The sequence below is a fragment of the Canis aureus genome, chromosome 3 (genome assembly GCF_053574225.1).
Source record: "Canis aureus isolate CA01 chromosome 3, VMU_Caureus_v.1.0, whole genome shotgun sequence".
NCBI lineage: Eukaryota > Metazoa > Chordata > Mammalia > Carnivora > Canidae > Canis > Canis aureus.
In genome coordinates, this window is record NC_135613.1 from 37,194,920 (window position 1) to 37,222,789 (window position 27,870).

General features: G+C 37.4%; 1 protein-coding gene and 1 long non-coding RNA gene across 21 annotated transcripts in view; one reads left to right on the forward strand and one right to left on the reverse strand.

The window, feature by feature from the left end:
- DAB1 (DAB adaptor protein 1) overlaps positions 1-27,870 on the reverse strand; it is a 1,166,965-nt gene that overhangs the window by 676,055 nt on the left and 463,040 nt on the right. The window lies entirely within an intron of this gene.
- LOC144310673 (uncharacterized) overlaps positions 5,728-27,870 on the forward strand; it is a 33,434-nt gene continuing 11,291 nt past the window's right edge. The window contains exon 1 of the long non-coding RNA XR_013376330.1: positions 5,728-6,226. This is a non-coding gene — a long non-coding RNA (uncharacterized LOC144310673). The remainder of the gene's footprint in view (positions 6,227-27,870) is intronic.

Sequence of the window (27,870 nt, forward strand, 5' to 3'; positions counted from 1 at the left end):
TAGTTTTACAATGTCATGAAATAAAGTTTTATAAGTCCTCCAACTTTGTTCATCTTTTTCAATGTTGCTTTGACTATTCTTGTAGTTTCTATTCATTTTCATATAAATTTTAGAATAGGCTGTCAATTTTAATGGTAAAAAAAAGAGCCTGCCAAGATTTTGATTGGAATTACATTGAATCAGTGAGTCCATTTGGGGAGAATGGACTCACAATATTAAAAATATTGAGATTTTAGCCATATCAATTAGGCAAGAATACATTAAAGGCATCTAAATTGTAAATAAAGAAGTAAAACTGTCACTATTTGCAGATGACATGATACTATATATAGAAAATCCTAAAGTCTTCACCAAAAACTATTAGAACTAATAAATGAATTTATTAAAGTAACAGGATACTAAATTAACATACAGAAATTGCTTGCATTTTTGTACCCTAATAATGAGCTTTCAGAAAAAAATTAAGAAAACAATTCCATTTACAATTACATAAAAAAATACCTAGGAATATATTTAACCAAGGCAATGAAACACCTATACTCAATGTAAGACATTGAAAGAAATTTAAGACAACACAAATACATAAAAAGATATTCTGTGCTTATGGACTGCAATAATTAATGTTGTCAAAATATATATACTACTCAAATCAATCTACAGACATAATACAACCCCATAAAAATACCAATGGCATTTTTCACAGAGCTAGACCAAAGAATTCTAAAATTTGTATTAAACCACAAGACTTCAAATAGCCAAAGCAACTTTGAGAAAGAGAACAAAGCCAGATGTATTATGCTTCTTGATTTCAAACCATACTCTAAAGCTATAGCAATCAAGTCAGTATGGTACTGGCACAAAAACAAAAACATAGATTGATGCAATAGAATATAGAGCACAGAAACAAACACATATATCATCAAACAATCTATAATAAAAGTAGGCAAGAATATACAATGGGGGAAAAAGATGGCCTCTTCAATAAATGGTGTTGGAAAAATTGAACAGCTACATGAGAAAGAATGAAACTGGACCACTATCTTATATGATATACAAAAATAAATTCAGAATGGATTATAAACTTGAATATAATATCTAAAACAAACTCCTAGAAAAGATCATAAGCAGTAAGTTCTTGGCATCAGTCTTAGCAATATTTTTTTGGACCAGTCTCCTCAGGCAAGGACAATAAAAACTAAAACAAATGGGATTACATTAAATTAAAAAGCTTTTACATGGTGAAGGAAACCATCAACAAAACAAAGAGGCAAGTTACTGAATGAGAGAAGATATTTGAAAATCATATAACTGATAATAGATTAATATCCAAAATATGTTTAAAAATGTATACAACTTAATATAAAAAATCCTAATTTTAAAATGGGCAAGGGATCTAAATAAACATTTTTCCAAAGATGATATATACATGGCCAATAGGCGCATGAAAAGGTGCTCAGCATCACTAATCATCGGAGAACTGCAAATCAAAACCACAATGAGATATCATCTCACTCTAGTCAGAAAGGTTAGTATCAAAAAGACAAGAAATGACAAGTGTTGAAGAGGATGTGAGAAAAAGGAATTCTTATACACTGTTGGTAGGAATGCAAACTGGTACAGCCATGGTGGAAAATAGCATGCAGGATCCTCAAAAAATTTAAAACAGAAATATCATAAAATCCAGCAATTTACTTCTGGGTATCTATCTGAAGGAAATTAAAACACTAATTCAAAGAGATTAATGCACCCCTATGTTTATTGCAGCATTATTTATAATAACTAAGATATGGAAGGAATCTAAGTGTTCATCAATGCATGAATGAATAAAGAAGTGATATATATATATATATATACACACACACACACACACACACACTGGAATATTAGCCATAGAAAAAATGAAATTTTGCCATTTATGGCATATGGATGTACCAAAAGAGTATTATGCTAAGTGAAAAATGCCCGATAGAGAAAGACAAATACTATATGATTTAACTTATATGTGGAATCTAAAAAACAAAACAAAACAAAACAGAAACAGATTCAGAGATAAAGGAAACAAATTAGCGGTTACCAGAAGGGTAGGAGGTGGGAAGCAGGTGAACTAGGTAAAGGGGATTAAAAGGTACAAACTTCCAGTTTCAAAATAAATAAGACATGGGGATATACAGCATAGGGAATGTAGTCAGTAATATTGTAATAGCTCTGTATGGTGACACATGGTTACCAGACTTATGCTGGGGTTCATTTCATAATGTATAAAAACATTGAATCACTATGGTGTAAACTTGAAATTAATAAGACTTTTTTTTGTCAATTATGCCTCAATAAATTTTTAGTTTTCTAATCCAGCAACATGGTAAAGCTCTTTATTTGTTTGAGTCTTAACATTTCTTTCAGCAATGCTTTGCAGTTTCATTATGCAGGCCTGGCAGTTTTGTAGTTAAACATATTTCTAATTTTTTTTCTATTTTTTTATTTATTTATGATAGTCACACACAGAGAGAGAGAGAGAGAGAGGCAGAGACATAGGCAGAGGGAGAAGCAGGCTCCATGCACCGGGTGCCCGACGTGGGATTCAATCCCAGGTCTCCAGGATTGTGCCCTGGGCCAAAGGCAGGTGCTAAACCGCTGCACCACCCAGGGATCCCAGTTAAACATATTTTTATGCAATTAAAAAATATTTTCATTTCACTCTTTATGTAACAATACAAATAAATTTTTGTGAGCTGTATTTGTATCCTGCAACCTTTAATATAGAGTGGGCTAGTCAACTTTGCACTTCTTCTATAAATATATTTGCTTTTTGTATTGTAAGGAATTTGTTCATGCGTCTAACTTCTTGCCTATCTTTATTAATGATTCATGGGAACTTGGAAAGAATGTGTAATCCACTGCTATTGAATTTGAGTTTTATAAAATGTCAGTTATTTCAAATTGATTAGTAGTGTTGATCAAGACTTTTGTATCCTGGGAGCCCTGGGTGGCTCAGTTGGTTAAGGGTCTGCCTTGGGCTCAGATCATGATCCCAGGATCCTGAGATTGAGCCCCATGTCAGGCTCCCTGATCAGCGGGGAGGCTCCTTTTCCCTCTCCCTCTGCTTGCTGTTCCCCTGCTTATTCTTTCTCTCTCTCAAAAAGACCAATAAAATCTTAAAAAAAAAAAAAAAAAGACTTTTGTATCCTGTTTTTTTTTTTCTTTTCTTTTTGGCTATTTCTCTTATAAATTACTGAGAGAGGCATATATAATCTCCAAATTTAACTATGGTTTTGTTACTTTTAGTTTTTGCTTCATATATTTTGAAGCTTTGTTATTACAGGACTAAATGTTTATGATTGTTACATATTATTGACCCTTTTATCATCATTAAATGTTCATCTTTATCCCTGGCAATATTTTTGTCGTGAAGCCTACTTTGTCTGATATTAATATAGCATCTCCAGTTTTGTTATGATATGTATATTCCCATCTTTTACTTTTAACTTATCTGTGTCTGTATGTTGAAAGTGGGTTTCTTGTAGACCCTGAAGCTAGGTCTGAGGTTTTACTTTTAATCCAGTGTGATAATCTCTACCTTTTTACTTACATATTTATACTAGTTATATTTAACGTAGTTCAGTGGATTTGTTATTTTTGTTCCTCTTTTTTTTTAAGATTTTATTTATTTATTCATGAGAATACACAGAGAGGAGAGAAAGAGAGAGGAAGAGACACAGGCAGAGGGAGAAGCAGGCTCCATGCAGGGAGCCTGACGTGGGACTCGATCCCAGGTCTCCAGGATCAGGCCCTGGGCTGAAGGCAGCACTAAACCGCTGAGACACCTGGGCTGCCCTGTTATTCTATCTTTAATGTGTGCTTCTGCTCAGGATTCTTTAAAAAAAAAATTATTTATTTTAGAGATAGAGAGAATGGGAGAGCAGGGGGAGGTGGAGAGAGAGGGAGAAAGAGAATCTTAAGCAGACTCCCTGCTGAGCACAGAGCACAACGCAGGGCTTGATCTCATTACCCATGAGATCATGACCTGAGCTGAAATCAAGAACCAGATGCTTAACCAACTGAGTCACTCAGTGGCCCCTCATGCTTCTTTTAATATATTCATTTTATCATTGTTTTTCAGAAATCTGACTGTGATGTATCCTGGTATAGTTTTATTTTTGTTTATCTTGATTGACTTTTCATTTAGTTTCTTTACTCTGTGAGTTTACAGTCAAATCTGAAAAAATTCAGCCATTATTTCTTCACACAATTTGTCTGCTCTCTCTCCTTCTGAGATTCTAATTGTATGTAAATCATTGAATACTGCCCCACTGTTATTGTTACTGAAGTTTATTTGGCTCTTTTTTCTCTTGGCTTCATTTTGGATCACTTCTATTGCTATGTGTTAAAATTCTCTTATCTTTTCTTCCACAGTGTTTAATCTACAGTGAGGTCTTCCCATGAATTTTAAATTTCAGCTACCATAATGTTTTCTATTTTAGAAGTTCTATTTGATATGCTCTTTCTCTCTCTTTTTTCTCTTTCTATATATTTTTCTATATATTTTTTCTATATATTTGATATACAAAGTTTTTTCTCTAAACCATGAGCTATTATAACAGCTATTTTATTTTATTTTTAAATATTTTATTTATTTATTCATGAGAGATGCAGAAAGAGAGAGAGAGGCAGAGACACAGGCAAAGGGAGAAGCAGGCTCCATGCAGGGAGCCCGAGGTGGGACTCGATCCCAGGACTCCAGGATCATGCCCTGGGCCGAAGGTGGATGCTTAACTGCTAAGCCACCCAGGGATCCCCCATAACAGCTATTTTTAAAGCCCTTGTTTAATAATCCTATGACGTCTGCCATTATGTCCTTATTTACTAACTTTTTTCTAATTGTAGGTCACATTTTCCTACTTCTTCACATATTTTCTAAGTGTTTGTTTGTTTTTGTTTTTTAGATGTTGGCCATTATAAATGTTTTGGTATTGACTTTCTCAATTTTGTTGTCTTTCTTTAAAAAGTGTTGAAGTTCATTTTGGCAGTGACTGGTGGATCAGCTTGATCATTTTAAGGCTTGTTTTCAAGCTTTGTCACTGTAGGTCTAGAGTGGCCTTTACCACTAAGGTATGAATCACTAAGGCATGACTATTCTTGGGCATCTAAGGAATTTCCTGGGTGTTTGTTAAAATCTCTCTACTCTTGCTGCTCAAAACTCAAACTCCCTTGTCAGTTCTGGGGATTATTTGGTGTGCAACTCTCTAGTTATCCTTTGGCTAGCAGAGTAGGGTTTTACCTACATTCATTCACAGGTTAGGGTTTAGCAAATAGTCTTAAGGGGATACATATGCATATTTCTGGAGCGCTTTTTCTATACACCAACCTCGTCTCTAGATCTCTGTCCTATGACTTCCAGATGCCTCAGTTTCACTGAATTCTGATCATCATCTCCTTAACTCTATTTTGCCATACTATCCTTTACCTTTCCTTCTTCTGCTGTAATCCAGAAAGTACCTCAAGGCAGAAAGCAAGAACAAGTGCGGTTTTCACTTCAGTTGCTTCCTTTATCTTAGTGATCACATTTCTGAGCTTCCTATTATTCCACATCTAAAAATCAGCTATTTAATACAGTTTGTCTAGTTTTCTAGTTGTTTAGAATTCAAGGATAAGTTTGGTAACAGTTACTCTAACATGGTTGGAGTGTTAAGATAAAGAACTGTTCTTGAATTCAAGAAGATTCTACTTAGAATTCCAGTTCTTCAATTTACTAGCTGTGATCACTGTATAGATACATAACTTTTCCTTACCTCAGTTTACTCATCTATAAAATTGAGATTATGGGTCCTGCCACATAGGATGGTTGTAAGGATGACTTGATCTAAACTCCTTTCTTCCCTACTTCTTTCCCAACCTCTTTCTCTCCCTTTCTCCTCCCATCTTCCCTCCTTGCCTACCTTCCACAAATATTCTCCAGGGGTTGAGAATCAGTAATAGAAGACAAGCCCCTGCCTACACTGAGTTTATCTTCTGATGAGGATAAATATGGGAACAAACATATACAAAAGATATTTCAGATAGATAAAATTTCTATGAAGGAATAAAACAGTGATGAGATCAGACAATGACTAAGGAGAATAGCTTTATATATGACCCTCAGGAAAGCCCTTTCTGAGTAGCTAACAAGACCTGAACAAGAACTTGTCAAGAGCATTCCATGCAGAGGGATCAGCAATGCAAAAGAACAGAGGTGAGAATTGCACATTTATTACAGAAACTAAAGGCCACTGTGAATGAAGCAAAACAAAAGAGGGTAACAGTGGTACAAGGTAAACTTGGAGACATAGGTAGGGAGGGCGCAATTCACATGAGTCTTTTAAGCCAAAGTTAAAGCTTATTTTAAGTGTCATGGAAACCCATCACAGAGGCTTTATTGGTTTTTTTGTTTGTTTATTAGCAAAAGAATGATAATAAAATATGATTTTTAAACAATATTATTCCATTTCCTTTATGAAAATGCTTAATAGTGTTATATTTTTAAAAGCCTGTTAATAAAATTTCATTTGAATTTCACCAATATTATCAAGTAGATATGATATGCTATGTGTTTGGGGAAGAGAAATAGGTAAGATTTTTTTCTGCCTGAATGTCAAAATCCTATTTAGAAGTTAGTCATATGCTTGTATATAAGTAACTATAGCTATTTTCTTACCACTACTGAGCAGAGAAACAGAAAATCTTCAGTGAGATAAAAATTGATGCTAAGTCTGAAAACTTTCTACCCAGAGACCACCATCATCCCTTTCTAGTTTAACTTTGGAGACTGTGTGCCATTCTTCATCAAGAAAAAGGTTCTGAAAAAAAAAAAAAAAAGGTTCTGAGACCACCCAAATCACTTTCTTTTTTTTTAAAATTTTTATTTATTTATGATAGTCACACACACACACACAGAGAGAGAGAGAGAGAGAGAGAGAGAGAGAGAGGCAGAGACACAGGCAGAGGGAGAAGCAGGCTCCATGCACCGGGAGCCCGACGTGGGATTCGATCCCGGGTCTCCAGGATCGCGCCCTGGGCCAAAGGCAGGCGCCAAACCGCTGTGCCACCCAGGGATCCCCAAATCACTTTCTATTATACTTACAGTTCTGATCTCTCTACCTTGCTTATCAATGACTAATTCTAAGACAGAATATTGATGCTTTAAGTAAGGAAAAAGTTAGGCCTAAATAAACCAATTTTAGACTTGAGAAGTGGGGACCACTAGATAATCCACTGGAGTTCATGGTGGGAGGCCATGGCTCCAAACTGAGTATCTATTGCAAGAATCAAAACTGGAGTTGTCAGGATTCTGAATACCTGGAGTTTTCATCTTTCAAATTAAAAAATATATACACATTATGTCAATCATAGGATGGTTATATTCCTCATACATTTTTAACACATTGATCTGGTGCATACACAGCATAGGTATTTAAAATTAAATATAAAGTTATAGCAAGAAAAAGGCAGAATTGGAAAAGCAAGAAAAATAATTAAAATAGATTATGAGAGAATTTGACAATTAGTCATCAAACTGAAACTGATTACTTAACATGGTCCTGTCAGAGAGGATGGTATTGTCTTAGCAATTCTTTACTATGTTAACCTTTTAAACAATTGATACACACAGATTTCTTCTTTGCTATGCATTCAAATAGACATGGATTTCTATCTTGTAATTTGTTCAACATATTTTCATTGTTTAAAAAAATTGAGAAGTGGAAAATACAAAAAGAAAAAAAATACCCATTTGGAAGGTATAAAAATTATACCATATTTTGAAAGAAGAAAAAGGAAAAAATTATCATATTCTCACAACCACCCATTTTTAAGCTTCTACATTGTTTCTTTCCAATCTTTTGTTCTATGCATAAATCGTTAAATGTGGGATCACAGTATATATACATTTTTGCTGCCTAATTATGTTTTCAATTTCCCTTATAACACATCGCATGCTATTGAATTATTGCTATCATTGAATAATTTTCTGTCATATAGGTGTAGAATAACCACAGCCTATATGGTTGGAGTTAAAACAAGGTGATTCATTTAGGCTACTTGAATTTAAACTATTTGAGGAATCCAATATTACAGCCATGGAATGAAATATAATGAAACTCCACTGCCACTTCACTGGAGTGTGAAGCACACCTAACAATAGGTATTAGTTGGTGATATGCCTGGCATTCTGCTAAAGGCTTCACCTACTTATCTGTTTATTTTTTATTTTATTTTTTACTTATCTCTTTTAAATCTCAAAAACAAAATCCAAAAATCTATAAAGTGAGGATATTTCCATTTAATCGATGGAGAAACTGAGGCTCCTAGAAAATTAGCAGTTTAAATAAATCATACAGCAGAAATGAGATATAAACAAAGGGCAATATGATTCTAAAGTGTTTTTTTTTTTAAAAAAACAGATTCTGATATAGAATAATTACCAAGCTGGGTCATTGGATCTTGGTTAAAGGAACTGAGAAAGAAAAAGTACAGATGATTTTGTGGTGGTAAAATTGGGCAAAATGTTTATATTAAAAATATTGTTCTAACTCTCTGAAGAAAGTCCATGGTATTTTGATACGGATTGCATTAAACGTGTATATTACCCTGGGTAACATTGACATTTTCACAATATTAATTCTGACAATCCACGAGCATGGAATATTTTTCCATCTCTTTGTGTCTTCCTCAATTTCTTTCAGAAGTCTTCTATAGTTTTTAGGGTATAGATCCTTTACATCTTTGGTTAGGTTTATTCCTAGGTATCTTATGCTTTTGGGTGCAATTGTAAATGGGATTGACTCCTTAATTTCTCTTTCTTCAGTCTCATTGTTAGTGTATAGAAAGGCCACTGATTTCTGGGCATTGATTTTGTATCCTGCCACGCTACCAAATTGCTGTATGAGTTCTAGCAATCTTGGGGTGGAGACTTTTGGGTTTTCTATGTAGAGTATCATGTCATCGGTGAAGAGGGAGAGTTTGACTTCTTCTTTGCCAATTTGAATGCCTTTAATGTCTTTTTGTTGTCTGATTGCTGAGGCTAGGACTTCCAGTACTATGTTGAATAGCAGTGATGAGAGTGGACATCCCTGTCTTGTTCCTGATCTTAGGGGAAAGGCTCCCAGTCCTTCCCAATTGAGAATGATATTTGCTGTGGGCTTTTTGTAGATGGCTTTTAAGATGTTGAGGAATGTTCCCTCTATCCCTACACTCTGAAGCGTTTTGATCAGAAATGGATGCTGTATTTTGTCAAATGCTTTCTCTGCATCTAATGAGAGGATCATATGGTTCTTGGTTTTTCTCTTGCTGATATGATGAATCACATTGATTGTTTTACGGGTGTTGAACCAGCCTTGTATCCCAGGGATAAATCCTACTTGGTCATGGTGAATAATTTTCTTAATGTACTGTTGGATCCTATTGGCCAGTATCTTGTTGAGAATTTTTGCATCCATGTTCATCAGAGATATTGGTCTGTAATTCTCCTTTTTGGTTGGGTCTTTGTCTGGTTTTGGAATTAAGGTGATGCTGGCCTCATAGAACGAGTTTGGAAGTACTCCATCTCTTTCTATCTTTCCAAACAGCTTTAGGAGAATAGGTATGGTTTCTTCTTTAAACATTTGATAGAATTCCCCTGGGAAACCATCTGGCCCTGGACTCTTGTGTCTTGGGAGGTTTTTGATGACTGGTTCAATTTCCTCCCTGGTTATTGGCCTGTTCAGGTTTTCAAGATTTGTGTGGAATCAGAAAAGACCCCAAATAGCCAGGGGAATTTTAAAAAAGAAAACCATATCTGGGGGCATCACAATGCCAGATTTCAGGTTGTACTACAAAGCTGTGGTCATCAAGACAGTGTGGTACTGGCACAAAAACAGACACATAGATCAATGGAACAGAATAGAGAACCCAGAAGTGGACCCTGAACTTTATGGGCAACTAATATTCGATAAAGGAGGAAAGACTATCCATTGGAAGAAAGACAGTCTCTTCAATAAATGGTGCTGGGAAAATTGGACATCCACATGCAGAAGAATGAAACTAGACCACTCTCTTTCACCATACACAATGATAAACTCAAAATGGATGAAAGATCTAAATGTGAGACAAGATTCCATCAAAATCCTAGAGAAGAACACAGGCAACACCCTTTTTGAACTCGGTCACAGTAACTTCTTGCAAGGTACATCCACAAAGGCAAAAGAAACAAAAGCAAAAATGAACTATTGGGACTTCATCAAGATTAGAAGCTTTTGCACAGCAAAGGATACAGTCAACAAAACTAAAAGACAACCTACAGAATGGGAGAAGATATTTGCAAATGACATATCAGATAAAGGGTTAGTTTCCAATATCTATAAAGAACTTATTAAACTCAACCCCAAAGAAACAAACAATCCAATCATGAAATGGGCAAAAGACATGAAAAGAAATCTCACAGAGGAAGACATAGACATGGCCAACATGCACATGAGAAAATGCTCTGCATCACTTGCCATCAGGGAAATACAAATCAAAACCACAATGAAATACCACCTCACACCAGTGAGAATGGGGAAAATTAACAAGGCAGGAAACCACAAATGGAGAGGATGTGGAGAAAGGGGAGCCCTCTTGCACTGTTGGTGGGAATGTGAACTGGTGCAGCCACTCTGGAAAACTGTGTGTAGGTTCCTCAAAGAGTTAAAAATAGACCTGCCCTATGACCCAGCAATTGCACTGTTGGGGATTTACCCCAAAGATACAGATGCAATGAAATGCAGGGACATCTGCACCCCGATGTTTATAGCAGCAATGGCCACAATAGCCAAGCTGTGGAAGGAGCCTCGGTGTCCATCAAAAGATGAGTGGATAAAGAAGATGTGGTTTATGTATACAATGGAATATTACTCAGCTATTAGAAATGACAAATACCCACCATTTGCTTCAACGTGGATGGAACTGGAGGGTATTATGTTGAGTGAAATAAGTCAATCGGAGAAGGACAAACATTATATGTTCTCATTCATTTGGGGAATATAAATAATAGTGAAAGGGAATATAAGGGAAGGGAGAAGAAATGTGTGGGAAATATCAGAAAGGGAGACAGAACGTAAAGACTAACTCTGGGAAACGAACTAGGGGTGGTAGAAGGGGAGGAGGGCAGGGTGTGGGAGTGAATGGGTGACGGGCACTGGGGGTTATTCTGTATGTTGGTAAATTGAACACCAATAAAAAATAAATTAAAAAAATATTGGATGATTGTTCCCTTGAAGATAAACTGATTTGGATCTTTATCATCTGGGGTAGATTTATTATCTAAATGTCTTCAGGGCATAGTTTTCCTTATTACATCAAGGTAAAAAATGTTGAGAGGTTTAAATAGACAATAGGTTTAGTTGGGAAAGTAACTAACTTTTAATGTACTTCTAATATTCTAGGAATCCAGAAAACATTAATTCACTAATTCTACACACTGCAAAACAATGATAATTAAACCTATTTTACAGTTGAGAAAATATTCTGCAATGTTCATTTAATTCCTATCTCCAATAATGTTGACTTGTACTACCTTGGAGGTTATTAATTTTACTCTTAGTCAAACAGTATTTAGGACAATTACTGGCCTTTTTAGGAAGACTCCGTCTCCCAACACCAACCTCAATGAGAATGCAACAAGTCTGAAGGCAGATAATGCATCTTAAAGTCAGAAAATAAAATCAGAATCATTCAGCTCTAAACAACCTCATTACACTGGCCTCATATTCTACAGGTGAAGAACATGAAAAGAGAGGGCAGATGACTTAGCCAGAGACATGCACCTTTATAAATTTCATAGCAAAGCTAGACATTCAAACTGATGGCTTAAATCTTGATCCACTGTTTCCTGTTATATAGCTAATTTGTGATTTCTCATATTGTCCAGGGTACTTAGATCCATGCGAACATACTTAATACATGCCTATAGTATCAAACTGGCTAATTTCTCTAGAGATAATGTTACCATCTATGCCAGTAGTATGTTATAACCCCAAATACTCAATCAATACTTGTATATTTTAGAACCACCTATCTCTGTCTTGCACAACATTAGTTAGTTGGTAAGGCTGTTTTGCTTTGTTTAGAAAATAGAAGAAGAATTAACAACAAAAGGTATTATCTTGGGTGTTTTTTAATTTTCCTAGGTAAGGAGGCCATACTTTGGAGCTACAAGCATTGAACACCTAATGTCACATTGCTACTCAATATCGGCACCTACCGCTTTCTTAATGACAGTGGTAATTGGGTGTATGTAATGAGAAGTCATTACAATAAGTAGATTGATTTTAGTTTGAAGCTTGAACATCACTATCTGAGTTTAGATGCAATGTAGTGGGAGGGATAGTTCTTTGGATGACCAAAGAAAATCATTTAACATGAATGGTTGAAAATGACCAGTTTCCAATAAGTCAGTCCGTGCATCACCTAAATATTCTAGCAGCCACTTCTACAACTTTTGAATTTTCCCTACAAGCTTTTCTCCAAGGCTAGTATTTGTTGTTCAGAAGCTATTTTTAAAGATATTTTATTTACTTATTCATGAGAGACACAGAGAGATAGGCAGAGACATGGCAGAGGGAGAAGCAGGCTCCCTGTGGGAAGCCTGATGCAGGACTGGAACCCAGGACCCCAGGATCATGACCTGAGCTGAAGGCAGATGCTCAACCACTGAGCCATCCAGGTGCTCCCAGAGCTATTTTTAAAATATTCACCTGCTTAATGTCAATATATGTCAGACACTATAGTAACATAGATACTATTAGTAGCTAGTATTAAGTAGGGCCTAGGCACTGTGCTCTGTGCCTTCAATGTTTTATTTTAATTAATCCTCAGCACAATCCTATTGATACTATTATCCCTAAGTTACAAATGTGGAGATGAAGGTCTTTCAAAGTCGACTTGCTCAAGGTTATACAGGTAGGAAGAAATAATAAACGCTAGAATGTTTTGAGTTATATCTATGTTCTTGACATTGAGTCTGTTTATCCAATCTTATAACAATTTTATGAAATAAATACTATTATTATGCCCATTACATAGGTGAAGAAAGTGAACTCTGGAGAATGCAGGATTATAAAGCTAGCGAGTGGTAGAGTGAGGCTTTAAAAGCAGGCAGCCTGACTCTAGAAAGTGGGCTCTTTAACACAACACCATGATGCTTCTCCAAAATGGTGATACTGGGTTTAAATATAGCTTTGTCTGATAGCAAAGCCCCTACCTTATCCACTACCAGGCATGGCTGGATTCTGCAAAGAACATTATGGATAAAATACCATTACTGCTTTTTTCAGTAGCTAATCTTCCACAATAGCATTCAAAAATATAAAGAAATACCTAGGGATATCTCTAATAAAATAATGCAATTTTGTATGCTACCACTATAAAAATAATTAATGAGAGAAATTAGAAAGGAGCTAAATGAATGGAAAGATAAACTATGTTAGTGAATTGGAAAAAAATATTATTAACAAATCAATTATCCCCAAACTGATCTAAAGAGTCAACAAGATTTCAATCAAAATTCTAGTAGGTAGTCTAGTTATAAAATTTATACGAAAATGTGAAGACCTATAATAACTAAAATAATTTTGAAAGAGTAGAACAAAATTGGAGGACTTAGACTATCTGATTTCAAGACTTACTATAAAACCATAGCAATGAAGATGGGGGTATTGCTATGAAGGTAGAAAAATATACCAATACATCAAAATCAATGATACAGAACAGAAGGTCCAAAATAGGCCTGCACATATATAGTTAATTGATTACTGATTAGGTACTATGGTACTTTAATGAAGAACAGATATTTGCAAATGACGTATCAGATAAAGGGCTAGTTTCCAAGATCTATAAAGAACTTATTAAACTCAACACCAAAGAAACAAACAATCCAATCATGAAATGGGCAAAAGACATGAAGAGAAATCTCACAGAGGAAGACATAGACATGGCCAACACGCACATGAGAAAATGCTCTGTTGGTGATTTTAAAAGGCTCACTTTGAATAGCTTAGTAATTCAGGCCAAACATATACTTAAGTGTCTGGTATAGTAGACATTGGTCAGGAGTTTTCTTTGAAAGGACAAAGATGAGTCAAATAAAAATGCAAATTGCTCCAAAAAAAAAAAAAAAAAAAAAGAACAGTCTTTTTAACAAATGGTGCCAGAACAATTAGATGCTCATACACAAATTAAAAAACAAAAACAAAAACAAAAAACAACTCACATTGTAGACAAACATTAATTCAAAGTGAGTCATAGGCCTAAACTAAAAATTGTAAAACTTGTAGAAGATAACAGAAGAAAATCTTTGCAATCTTAGGTCAGGAAAAAAATTATGTAGGACACAAAAAGCATGAACAGCAAAAGATAAAAACCAAACTTCATCAAAATTAAAAACTTCAGCTCTTCAAAAACTAAAAGACAAAAAAAAAAAAAGACTCTAAAGACAAACTGCAGATTGGGAGAAAATATTCACAAAACCCCTGTTAAAAGACTTATATTTAGAATATAAGAAGAATATATAAATACTTCTTCTAAGTCAATAAGAAGACAGCACAATTTTAAAAATAGGAAAAAGTTTAAATAAACACTTTATCAAAGAAGAGATATAAATGGCAAATAAACAAGTGTAAAGGTGCTTAACATTATTTATCATGAAATAAAAATTAAATCATAATTAGATGCCTATTGACAAGTATTAGAACAGTTTTGTTAACAAACAAAACAAAACAAAACAACTGATAATAATAACAAGTGACAGAATGTGAAGTGAACTCTTCTATACTACTGGTGGGAAGCAAATGTTACAGTCACTCCATAAAACAGTTTAGCAGTTTCTTATAAAGTTAAACATATATTTTCTTGGTGATCGAGCAACCCTACTTCTAGCTATTTATCCATGGGAAATGAAAACAAATGTCCACACAAGGACTTGTACGTGAATATATGTAATAGCTTTATTCATAAACGCCCCATACTGGAAACAATATAGGAGTCTACCACCTGGGGCCTGAAAAAATATCAGCTATGTTCACATAATGAAATACCATTCAGCAATAAAAAGGAGGGAACACTAATATGTGTAACAACAGAGATACTTTTAAAAGCATTATGAGAAGTCAAAGAAGCCGGACATAAAAGGCTGCCTAGTATATGATTCCATTTATGTAACACTCTACAAAAGACAAAACTTTAAGGATAGAAATCAGATCGCTGGGTTGCTAGGGATTGGAGGTCAGGAGAGTAATGACTACGATGGAGCATGAAGGAACTTTCTGGGGTGATGGCAATATTTTATATATTGATTGTGGTGCTTGTTATAGAATTGTACTGGGGTATCTGGTTGCTTCAGTCGGTTAAACGGCTGCCTTTGGCTGAGGTCATGATCCCAGAGTCCTGGGATCAAGCCTGGTACCTAGTTTCCTATTCAGCAGGGAGCCTGCTTTTCCCTTTCCCTCTGCCTGCTGCTTCCCCTGCTTGTGCTCTCTTTCTCTGTAAACTAAATAAATAAAAATCTAAAAACAAACAAACAAAAAAACAGTATCTATTTATCATAACTATTTAACTTTTATATCTAAAAAGGGCAAACTGCTTTCTGTATGACAGTTATATCTAGTAAACCTTACTTAAATCTAATGAAAGAGAAGAACCTGTAGAGCTTAGAAAACCAGATTGTTGGGCTTCCCCTGGGGTTTCTGATTCTATCTTAGGTCTAGAAAGTGGGAGGAGGCAAGCCTTTGCATTTTTAAAATGCCCCAGGTGATGTGGAGGTTGCTGTTGAGGACTCTACTCTGAGAACCACTCTGCTAACTAATAACGGGGAGAGCTTCTGTGCTCAGTACCTGGAACAGAATTGTGCTGTGGCCATTTGCCCCTTAAGAACACATCAATCCCCAGTGTTGGTCACTTGGGCACTCTCCATTCAGCCAATGACTGTTACTAGATGTAGTCATGCAAGGGCTTTGCCTTGGCTCCCCGAGGCTTTAGGCCCATTAACTCGGGAGGGGAACAGCTTGCCACACCATGTCTGGTGAAAGAGTCTTTTAAACAGCAGCACCAGAGGATATGGGCTGCTTTTTTAAGGCCCTCCTCTAACGGTTATGTCGCAAGAACAATTGCCTCATTACTTTTATCTAGTGGTCCCACTGTGACTCCCTCTTACTTTTTTCACCAATTATGGAAGAAAGGGTCTATGTCACCCAAAACTCTTCCCACTGTTTTCTAAGTGTTTAAAAGAGTATCTCATTGCTACCCTGGGTGGACTTTGGAGTCAGGCTGACTTAGCTTGAAGCCAACTCTGCCACTTACTGTGTGTAAATTGGGACAACTTTATCTTCTCTGAGCCTAGTTTTCCCAAATGAAAGGAGGATGATAAGTTTTATCTCACAGGGTACACACATGTATATCGAAGGTATGTGTTACCAGGTGTAGATTGAGACTCTTCATTTTGCCTCAGAATTGGCAGGAGAACCCAAAACTGTGACAAAATAATCCATGTCTAAAAGCTGCCATCAACAACTGAGGCCAGTCATCTCCCTTAGGATTTATTACAAAAGAGCAAAACAGACTTTGCTATCTGCCTCCCCTGAAACCACTTCGACTTTTCTCCCCTCTTTCATTTATTACAAACAAAGAAAAACAAAGTCCTGGGAGAGAGTACAGAGGAAGAAATAACTGGAAGCCTTGGAAGGGCAGTTTGTTGCAGAGGTTTTCCCTTCACCTTCCTGAGCTACCACCTGCCTGTCCTCAAGGCAAGGGAGATGAAGTGCCACGGAGATTCCTTATAGAGACTGGTACCTGCGGGAGAGAAATCTGGACATTCCCTGGTTAGCTATTCATACAGCAGACTGACCGAGCTCATTCTTGTACCCATAGGAGAAGAGAATTGGGGGAAAATGGCAAGGAGAAAGAGGGAGTGGCCCCACATCAGCCCTGAATTCCAAGCTTTGCTCTGACAAGGACCAGGGATTTTCTGGGGGTCAAAGTTCAGAGAAGTTGGCTTTGCAGAGGGCAATGAAAGACAGTGAGGGTCCTCACTGAAGCACCAACCAACCGGTAGGGAAGGACAGTTACCATGGGTTGGTAAGAAAGTAATGTTTGCTCCTCTACCCCTCAACATCAGAGGAGATGAGCATTGGGAAGGGAAGGAAAAGTATCCTAGAACCAGCTCCAAGCCCCTTTCTCCTACTGTGTCCCCTAATCCACAATTCTGGCCAGCACAAGGGAAGGGAAATCTATGAAATCTAGCCCAAGACTAGAGTTTTACATTGGATAAATATATAATTCCAGAAAATGATTTGAAGGTTATGGATTCTGCCGAAATTATTGTTAAGAAATGAGAAAGGAGATACTTATAAGCATGTTGCAAACAGTAAATGGGGATAAAATCAGATTTATACATCACTGGGTTTGGATTCCTCAATAAACTGGTTATATACCTATATAAAGCACCTGGTAAGCTATATTAGACACACATACACATGTGTATGCATTTAAAACATGGTTGGGGGTATCCCTGGGTGGCTCAGCGGTTTAGCGCCTGCCTTTGGCCCAGGTTGTGATCCTGGAGTCCCAGATTGAGCCCCATGTCAGGCTCCCTGTGTAGATCCTGCTTCTCCCTCTGCCTGTGTCTCTGCCTCTCTCTCTCTCTGTGTCTCTCATGAATAAATAAATAAAATATTTTTAAAAATTAAAAAATAAATAAAACATGGTAGGTATGTTAATAGTAATAATGAAAAATAGTATTAACGACAATAGTAATTATAAAGAGAAAGATGACATTTTTATACTATATAGTTCTGATACCCATTTGTTTGTATGTGGCCACATTCAACAAATTTTGACTGAGGTCCTTTATGTGCAAAGTCCTATGAGAAATATGAGACTCATTAGGTAAATCTCTACCTACATGTAGCTTGTGGCCTATTTGATGTGCTCAAATATATAGAAAACAAAGAGAAAAATATGATAGAAGGTATCCAGTACCAAAGAAGGACCTCCCGGTGTTTGAACTGCTATTAGACTGCTGGCCTTACAACAGATCTTACCATATACTGTTTCTCACAACAGCCCTTTCAGTCAGATAGGTGTTATGATCCATTTACATAGACCCCCCTCCCTCCTTCTTGTCTTGATAGCCCTATTTCTGTTTTTTATTAGCTACCTTTATTTGAGCTCCTATCAGCTACAAGGCTTGACACATCCATTATAAAAATGTAAAAGAGAATAAATAAGACTATTTCATAAAAATGGAGTGAAAAGAGCATTTTGATTTTATAATCAGATAGACTGGAGTTCAAATCTTGGGTCTGCTACTTAGCATGTGAACTTGGACAAGTTATTTAACCTATCTGATTCTCGGTTTTCTTAAATTACACCTACCTTGCAGGGGATGATGATAAAGCAATGAGACAATGTATGTAAAGCATCTACTACAGTGCCCAACATGTACTTTGTTTTCAACGAATGCTCATTCTCAGTCTTGCGCATATCCACAGGGAAGCAGCTCACTGAATGCATGAGATCTGGACTCCTAACCTGCATTGACCCCTCCCCAAACCACCGCTGAATGCCCAGGGATGCTCAGACATCCAATTTAGAATGTGCCTTTGTGAGACCCTTCAATCAATCACTCCAGCCTTGACCACTCTCTCAATCTCTGAGCATGCTTATTTCTTAACTTCTTTTTGTCAGGAATCACCTGTATTTCTTCTAACTGCTACTCTTTCCCCTCTAGAAGGGGATTTATGCTCACTTCTAGCATTCATCTCCCAATCTCTCCTGTTACTAGTCACCAAGACAAAGAATTAATTTTTTAAAGGAATGTCTACTTTTCCTTGTCAATGAATTACACCAGACAAGTCTCTGAGGCCCTGTAAATCCCTCCTTTAAGAACTCATTGGACACGTACTTGAAAAATAATTTATTTATCTCTGTCCCTACTGTCATCTTCCTCTCTATTCTCATCTTGGCATTCCCTTATCAATTTGGATTTGTCTTTTAAAATCATTCTAATCTCACTAGGCTTTGTGGATAGCTTGGACAACGTGTAGGTTCCTGTTATTTTCAACGATTTTTCCTTTTATTTCCCCTTGTTCTTGTCAGATACATTTATTTAGTTTTATGCCAGCCATATTTATTGCTTGATGGCAGGAAAGCATTCCAGGTATACATCACCCTATCTCTGAGGACATTCTCTTTCTATTTGTCCTTTTATATTATTTCGTTATAGCTCTTCTTCCATTGAATAGATTCCATGACTCTATTTTCTGAAGTTTTTAGAATCCAAAACAGCAAATATAAAATTAGGTTGTCTTTTTCTACAAGCTGCCAGATAGCAACTGGTCATTGGTCAAATTAATTAACTCATAGGTCAACTCTCCCTCACTAGGTGAGGTGCCACCATTGCTGTAAGCTTTATTAGATACCTGGCTTAGGTAACAACTCTTTCTTTTCATGTGAAACCTCATTCATGCTTTTCCTAGAATTCCTCTCATATCATGTTCATTTTTTTTCAATGTATCTGTTCCCTCCAATAAATAAAGGCTTGTCTAGAGAGCAGGAGGATTCCTTTTTACTTATATATCCTTAGTGTCCAGCATTTTGCCTTGCACAAAATAGATGCTCACTAAACATTTTAAACAATTGATGTCTTTGAAAGTAAAACATTGTCAGCTGGCTAAGTATTCCAGTTCTGGAATTTACTAGTTGAATCATTAACCTCATGATTTTTAATTTTATCATCTATAAAATGGATATGAATTACATTGTTGAGTGGGATTTTAATGATCACAAAGCTAATATCCTTACTTAATAAATGAAGTACTTGAGGCTCCAGGTAGGGAAGGGTCTTACCTACTGTCAACCTTTAGGGCCACAATCTGAACTGAGTAGTATTTAGTAGGAATTCACTGATGGATCATTAAACAATTTTAGTGATCCATATAAATGTCCAGGCTAGGGCCTCAAGGTATAGAATAAGATGCACAGTCTCAAGTAGGAAGAGAAAGTAAATTAACAAGATATTCTTCCTAGATGGGGACCTTGGAATCCTCAGGTTTAGATACTTGGAAATAATGGACTAGAAATGACTCCTGCCTCATAGGAATGGCTGGGGACTGAGATAATTTTTTCATGATGTATTGAGTTCCTTAGAGAAAGGTATCATAGGAACCCGATGACAGTTTACAAGGGGTGAGCATGGAAGTGAAAAGAAGGCCATGACAATGAGGGAGGTGAGCCTTTAGTACCATTGCCAATAGATAGACTGGGCCATGATTTGCTCCAGTTCTGTGCTGATGGCATGAAGGAACTCTAAAGGAGTCTCAGCCCCCCTAGTCCTTTGGCCAACATTGACCAAGATTGCAGAGAAGCAGGGAGTTAGAACAAGAACCAGCATGGTCCTGTAGCATGGTTACTGAGTTGTATCAGACTTTGGAGTTGGACCAGGGTACAACAGACTAGGGTCTGTCCTGGCTTGGTTACTAATTCACTGTGTAAACTTGAGCAAGTTCTGCTATGCCTGAAAACCTCAGCTTCCTTCTTAATAAAACAATGGGGAAACCACCTTCAAGGGTTGTCATGAGGATTAAATGAGATAATAGTTGTAAATCACTAGGAATTTAGCAGAGGGCCTCAGTCCCCAAACAGAAGTGCCTTCTGAAATGAGTTGTCCAGTCCTGAGTGTGTGGCTAGTAGTCAATTTTTTAATCCATGGAGAATTTGACTAGTTGATGGGGCTGAGCATCTGATTTGGTGTTAGGAATAGTTTGGGATGCCCTGACAAGACTACAGCACAGAGTAACTTTTGGTTCTAGGTTGGGGTCCTAACACCCATGACTTTACCCCATGGTGATGGATCCTCCTCGAAACATTCATCTGTCTCTAAGAAGTCTGCCACTGTATTCTGAATGTAAAATGAGTCCTCTTGGACAGGGTGAACTCTAGTTCCTCTCACACACTCTTCTCTCTTCTTGAGATGCTGTACATTTTCACCAGGCAAAAACACTACTAATTCTACAAAGCCTCCACCATGGCATAACTTCTTCAAAGCTTTCTCTGATCCTTTTGAGCAGATCAGGGGGTTCTTCTTGCCCTATCTGAAGCATACACTTCTTGTATAACACCACATGGGGTTACTAATTTAGTGTCTACATCATGTCATTTCCCAATCCTTCCTCCTCTCCCAGATTGGATGCTCATAGAGAATTACTGTGGTTTATTTATCACTGCATGTCTGCCTTGTTGCCTTGATGGATGAAGTTAGTTTCCACAGCATGGTTCTCACCTAGACCTAGCTTCTTCCTAGCATAACTCATGGCTACAGATATTGGATTACGGCAAGTAGTGCTCAAACAGAAATCAGGATCTTAGTGGACCATAGTCACTTGACCTAATAATGGTCCTCATGGGAAGGTTGCACTGTGTGCTGGAGCATGTAGCACCAGGATGTAACCATCCATCCATCCAGTCAGCTGAATCAACCCTAATTGTCAGTGGAATGACCCATGTCATAGCTCGACTTTCCCCTATCCATCAGAGTTATTGATGAAGTTGGCAGTGTTAACATGTGCTTTAAAGAGCACAGTAATATAGAAGAACACTGACAAAAATGGTCAAATAGTTGAATCAGGTGGGAAATGCAACATATTTTATCCCTCTAAAGTAGTCATTAACATCATTTACCATATCAAAAGTTCTGAAAACTTTATGAAGATGTCTATTTAATTTGCTTAACCCAGTGTTTTCCAAACTTATTTGACCTTTGGAACTCTCTTTTCTTATTACACCTATTTATATCCCAGGGAACTATTGTTCCATGTTTTGGAAAATGCTGGGTTAATAAATTTCCCAGAATTTAGGAGTAACATCTTCAAGGGGGGTGGTTTCTAGACAAAGGGGCATAAAAATAAATGCAAAAGAAGAGGATAGGTCACAGAAAGATATTAAATACCAAAGAAGCATGATTATTATAAATTTCTCCCACATTTTCTTCATTTTTAGGATTCTGGTATTTCTAAAATCCTAAAAAAAAAATACCCTGAATGACTTTTTCTTTTGTTTGCACTCTTCAAAATATAACCACTCATGCTCATCTATATGTAACGTATACTGATAGTTCAGCAAATGATATAGTGGGGGAAATTCTGGTTTCGGATTCAGATGATAAATTTGAGTCCCATCCTTTCTTATCAGATATAGTTTTAATCCTGGGAAGTTAGTTTGCTTTTTCTAATCCTCAGTTTCTTAATCAGTAGAATGGGTAAAATAATCCATGATCTGCCAAAGTCACAAAAACAGTGTGAGAATCACATGTCAACATATACAGTGTTTTAAAACTATAAAGAGCTGTATAAAATAAGGTGTCTTAGTATATATCCATGCTTGTGGCAAATTTAACTCACTCTAGAATTCATATGTGCAAATTAAGTGTAATTTATTTATCTTTTGATAGGCTTCATTGTGGGCTCCCCCTCAAATTCTCATCATGGCTGGCAGGAAAAGAAAACCTAAGTGAAACTAAATGTCCAACTCAGTTTAAATTCATTCCAATCCAATTATTTAAGCTCTAGAAAGGTGGTGCTCAGTGAATCTGACTGAAAAAAAAATGATGCTTGGTAATACTTGGGGGTCTCAGTCAGGTGAGTACCCAACTCTTGGTTTCCGCTCAGGTCATGATCCTCCTGGGGTCCTGAGATAAACCCCGAGTGGGGCTCTGTGCTCAGCAGGGCATCTGCTTGAGATTCTCTCTCTCTCTCTCTTTCTCTCTCTCTCCCTCCCACTCTCTCTGCCTCTCCTCTTTCTCTAAAATAAATGAACAAATCTTTTTTAAAAATCCCAAACCAATTATGCTCCCTTTCACAAATGCTCTCCTCTGTCCTCCCTTAGTATAGTGTCCAGATGCACAGTGGTTGGGGAAGGTCATGGCCAAGAAGCCCTTGAAAAAGCAAAACAGAGCTGGGATTGTCTGGTGTAACATCTGCCTGCTGTTGGTCTCTAGAACAGTAAAACTTGACTGCTTGGTTCCTCTTACCTTCCTATTCCAGTGGTTCATGCGAACCACCGCAGCTGGTTGTCTCTGGGAAGCCTGGTCTAGGCCTAGTTCCCCCGTCCTGAATTCCCATTGGCTGCAAACCCCCATATCTCTGTCATTTTCTGTATCCAGCCCGCTGATTGGTCATCCCCACCCAGCTTGAGGTGGGGTTCCCTGTCTGCTGAACCCATTGACTAGCGTTCTACTTTGTCTTCTGCATCTCTCTGCCTGACCACACCATGCCCCACTGCAGATTGCAGGGTAGCCCAACAGGTTTCTAAAAGTGCTAAGTAATTAATGGGAATAGAAGGCTTTCCCTCAATATTACCCACATTTATCCAGTGCAGATCCCACTTTTGGCTTAGAGACAGGAATATTGGAGCATATCTGCCCACTCTGTTTCTCTCTTTCTTCTTTTCAAACAAATTCTCCAGGTTAGAGAATGGGTTTCCTTTAGTTCTCTTGAGTTAAAGCCTCTTACCAACGATCAGCTACTCCTGGGCCTTTCCTATTATATGCTAAGAATGGGGTCCTCTCAGCTCTAGAGAAGTTAAAGGAGAAGGAAGGCATTTTGGGATTTTTCTCTGAAGACAACAGCCTGGTTTACAAGCCTATTGTCTTGCTGTATAAATACTACTTTGCAAAGCAGGAGATTTATAATATTTTTCCTCTTTGATTCACATTGCTCCGTAACACATTTAATCTAGTCTTGGCTCAAACAGATGTATATATTGGATGCTTAGGACAACACTACCCTCACCCTTACTTAGTTGGAAAACTTAAAATTTTTTTGATTTAATATAAACGCAAATATGAGAAAATGAACAGATTCCAAAAAGATGTTGCAATCTGGAGATCCCTGATTCTCACTTCAGGGAGGGTAATCATTCCTCACCTATATAAAAAAGGTTACAGTCTATAAAGTGTAGAAAGAACATGGGGATGAGTGCTTTGTTCAAGTCAATACCATACAATAACTGTTCTTGTTGGTTTGGGACAGTTTACCTAACCTTTCTGACTCTCAGATTCTGATCTGGATTGGGAATAAACATACCTCAAACCTTGCATGGGGTTTTCATGAAGATTAAATGTGATTGGTTCATGTAAAAAATTATAAAGAGTCATACACAGGTTATTTATTATTCTTCAATTACAGACTCACAGAAGACTGTGGTAATTATGATCAGTATTTCTTATGTGCTGAGCATGTGTCAGGGAGTGTGGTAAGAGCACCATGTGCATCAGGTTAAAGACCTATTAACACCATGTGAGGTAAGCATCCCCATTATGCTGATGAGAAAACCAAGGCACAAGGAGGCTAAATAGTTAGCCCTAAGCAGTGAGTGGCAGGTCCAATATTGAAGCCCAAATAGCTTGCCTTCATAGTTCAAACTCTCAACCACCGTGCCATGGCTCCTCCTGTTTTGCAGAGAAGTGGAAGGCCAAGGGTGCAATGACAGCGATGCTCCTGTCATTGCTGAGGAAATCAAGTTGGGGAGTGGAGGTGAATAGCTCAACAACACACAGCAAGTTAAAAGCAAACCTGTGTGGAGAAAGGGTGCACAATGTCTGGCCTGTGGGGAGTTTGCCACTGTACCCAGCTGCCTGCTCTGTCAGCAATCAGGGAGCCAAAGACAGCCTCAGGCATTTTGTTTCTTCCGCCTGCCTCTGCCAAAGAGGCCTTCCTGCAGGTCTGGAGGTCCAGGGGAGAGGTGTGAGTGCCTCGCACATTCCCCCCCTCAATGTGCCGACTCAGCTCGAATTAGTCTTGTTAAAGGAAGTTGGGTATTTCACGTCGTGGCACATTACATTCATGTGGTCTCACCTCTCTCTGCTGGAAAAATGAGGCAACTAATTCATTTTAGCAGCTTTTCCCTTTCTGCCTAAAACGTGTCCTCTGATGATGCTAATGCAAGAAGATGGGAACTGTTTTAATATGATCAGTCCTTCACTGTGGATTAGTATACATTTAAAGCAGCATTTCTTCCATGTCTGGGCTCACTTTCAAGACTGTCTGTGCGGATTAGGGAACAGCATGGTTTTGCAATTGTAAATAAGGTATCTTATGTTCCTCCTGTTATCATTGCATTTGACAAAAAGGAGAAATTTAACTTCAAAGGAAGGTATTACATATGCCTATACACATTCATGCACATAATGGAATGTTTATTTCTGTCAGTTGGAGAAGCTCCTCTCAGAAGGTCACCAGCTGTCATGCAAGAAAATATTCAACGTAATGTAATGATTAAGAGGATGAACTCCTCCACCTTCAATGCCCAAAGTCAAGTCCTAGATCTACTACATACTAGCTGTGTGACCTTGGGTCAGTTATATAACCACTCTGTGAATGAGTTTCCTTGATTGCAAAATGGGGATATATTTTTATCATAGGGTCTTCATGAAGATGAGATGAGATTTAATGAATGGAAAGTCCTTGGTATAGTGGAGCAGGGTGGGGGAAGCAGTTATTAGAGCAGGTGGGAAGGGATTTCCTCAATATCCTCAGACCCCATTGCTGTGAATGGACTTCTAGAGAAGCTGGGCTATTATCTTAGCAGCATCTTCCTAGAGCCTTTTGGGTTTCCCTAGCTCTTTCTATCCTATGTAAATTAAGTCCATAAACTTTTGAAAAGAGTATAAGGACATGACATAAAAACCTGGGGAGACTCTCTTAGGGAACGGCAAATTGAGAGGTTTAGGTTATGACAGCGAAGTTGGCAAGGCCACCATCCATGACTTCAAAGTGCTTTCAAGGCAAGACAGAGCAGTTTTGATTTTAGGCAATGTGGAGACATTGAAGGTTTTGAGAGGAAGAAAAGTAAGCTCTGAGGGTCTTTCAGGAAGATGAAGCTGACCACAGGGAAGACAATGTATCAGAACCAGAGTGGGCAAGCTACAGCCCATCGACCAAATCTAGTTTGCCATCTGTTTAGTCTGCAAGCTAAGAATGGTTTTCACATTTTTAGATGGTTGGAAAAAAATGAAAAGAATAGTGTTTCCTGACATGTGAAAGTTATATGAAATTCAAATCTCCAAGTTCATAAATAAAACTTTGTTGGAACATAGCCATGTGCATTTGTTTACTTGTTGTCTATGACTAGTTTTTCTGCAATGGAAGAATTAAGTAATTACATCAGAAACCGTATGGCCTGCAAGCCTTGAAATATTTACTATCTGGCCCTTTACAGATAATGTTTGCTGGTCCCCAGATAGGAGAGTGATTGAACAATAAATAGAAGCCAGATTGGAATGCTAATGCTAATATAAAAACTACAATCAATTGTGCATTTACTATCTGCCACATATTTTATTTGTATAATCATGCTTAATATGCAGGACAAATCTATATTAGTACCTAAGTACCTTGGCCAAAGTTGCATAGGGGGGGCAAGGCAGAGGCACAATTTGAATTCTTACTAATGGACCATAGGACCTGTGTATAATCATTACATATCCTGCCTTTAACAATCAAATGAAAGGTGGTGAGGAATGGAAGAAAGGGAGGAATTCAAGAGATATGTTGGCAATACAATCAGCAGGACTCAGAGAAGCCTTCTGAATGGGAGAAATCAGTATAAAGTCAGAGAAGAGAAAGTCTAGCACCTGGACCACTTGGAGCTCCACATTGGTTCCAAAGGGTCTGGGTTTGGACATCCTTAAGCATAACTCAGCTTCACATGAACTCTTCACATTAATATTCTTGATCTGGTAATTGTGCCACTTGGGTTCCCAAGCACTAAAATTAAAACTGGAAATTTGTCATACACCTTCTGCATGTGATGGTAACACAGAAGGTAGGAGCTCCAATAGTCAAAATGAATTACTCAGCGAGTTCATTTGTCACCAGAAGGTAATTGGGATTTAAGCTACAGTCTCAGAAAGAAATACATCACATCGCATGATTACTCGCATTAATGGCAACCTACATCTAATTTTCATCCCCCCTCAACCCCTTTCCATCAGATCCAAAGACCCACGAACACTATAATTTTGCATATTTCCTGCTGCCCACCTGAAATATCAGGCATCAGCTGAGATAAGAACCACCCTTAAAATAGGATATTTAATTTTTGTATTGTTGGAGACAATGGTTTTAATAAATTCCTGTTTATCTGTTACTGTGTGTTTGTGGTTGTCTGATAACAGAGATCTTCTCAATGGTTTAACATAAAACCACATTTCAAGTCTTACTTCTTTTCAAGTATATCCACACAGATTTCTCACCCTGAGCATCTTCATAGAAATAGACATAGAAGTTTTTCAAATGCTGAATCATAGTACAGGATTGATTTTTTTTTTCATCGTGAATAAGGTTAACTATTAGTGTCCTGTAACCAGGAAGTTACTGACATGTGTGATTTTCAGTGACTGCGTTTGCTCCCTGGCTTGAAAACCCTAAGAACTGCTGCTCTATCTAGAAGGGTAGACTGTGACTGTTGGTTCCTCCATTTATACTTGTGCAGCTTGGGTCTGAGTTTTTAAAGACTTAAAAAACTTCCCAAGACATGTCCTTAGCATAAGAGCAGTTTGAATTGTATCTGTGGCTTTTCCTGGGTTAACAGTAGGCTCATTGAAATTGTTTGAATTACATAGTAAAAACAACTATGGTGAAGAAGTATAATCTGATTTTCAAAAGCTGAATCACATTTTTTATCTTGAACTAATATAACAGTAACATTGAAATTCAAGACCACTGGAACATGCCAACATTTGTTTTTGGGGTTGTGTACGTGGTTTATGTTGTGTTGACTTGTTTGCTTGTTTTTAAACTGAAACCACTGCATCTGCTAGTGAACAAACCATATTTT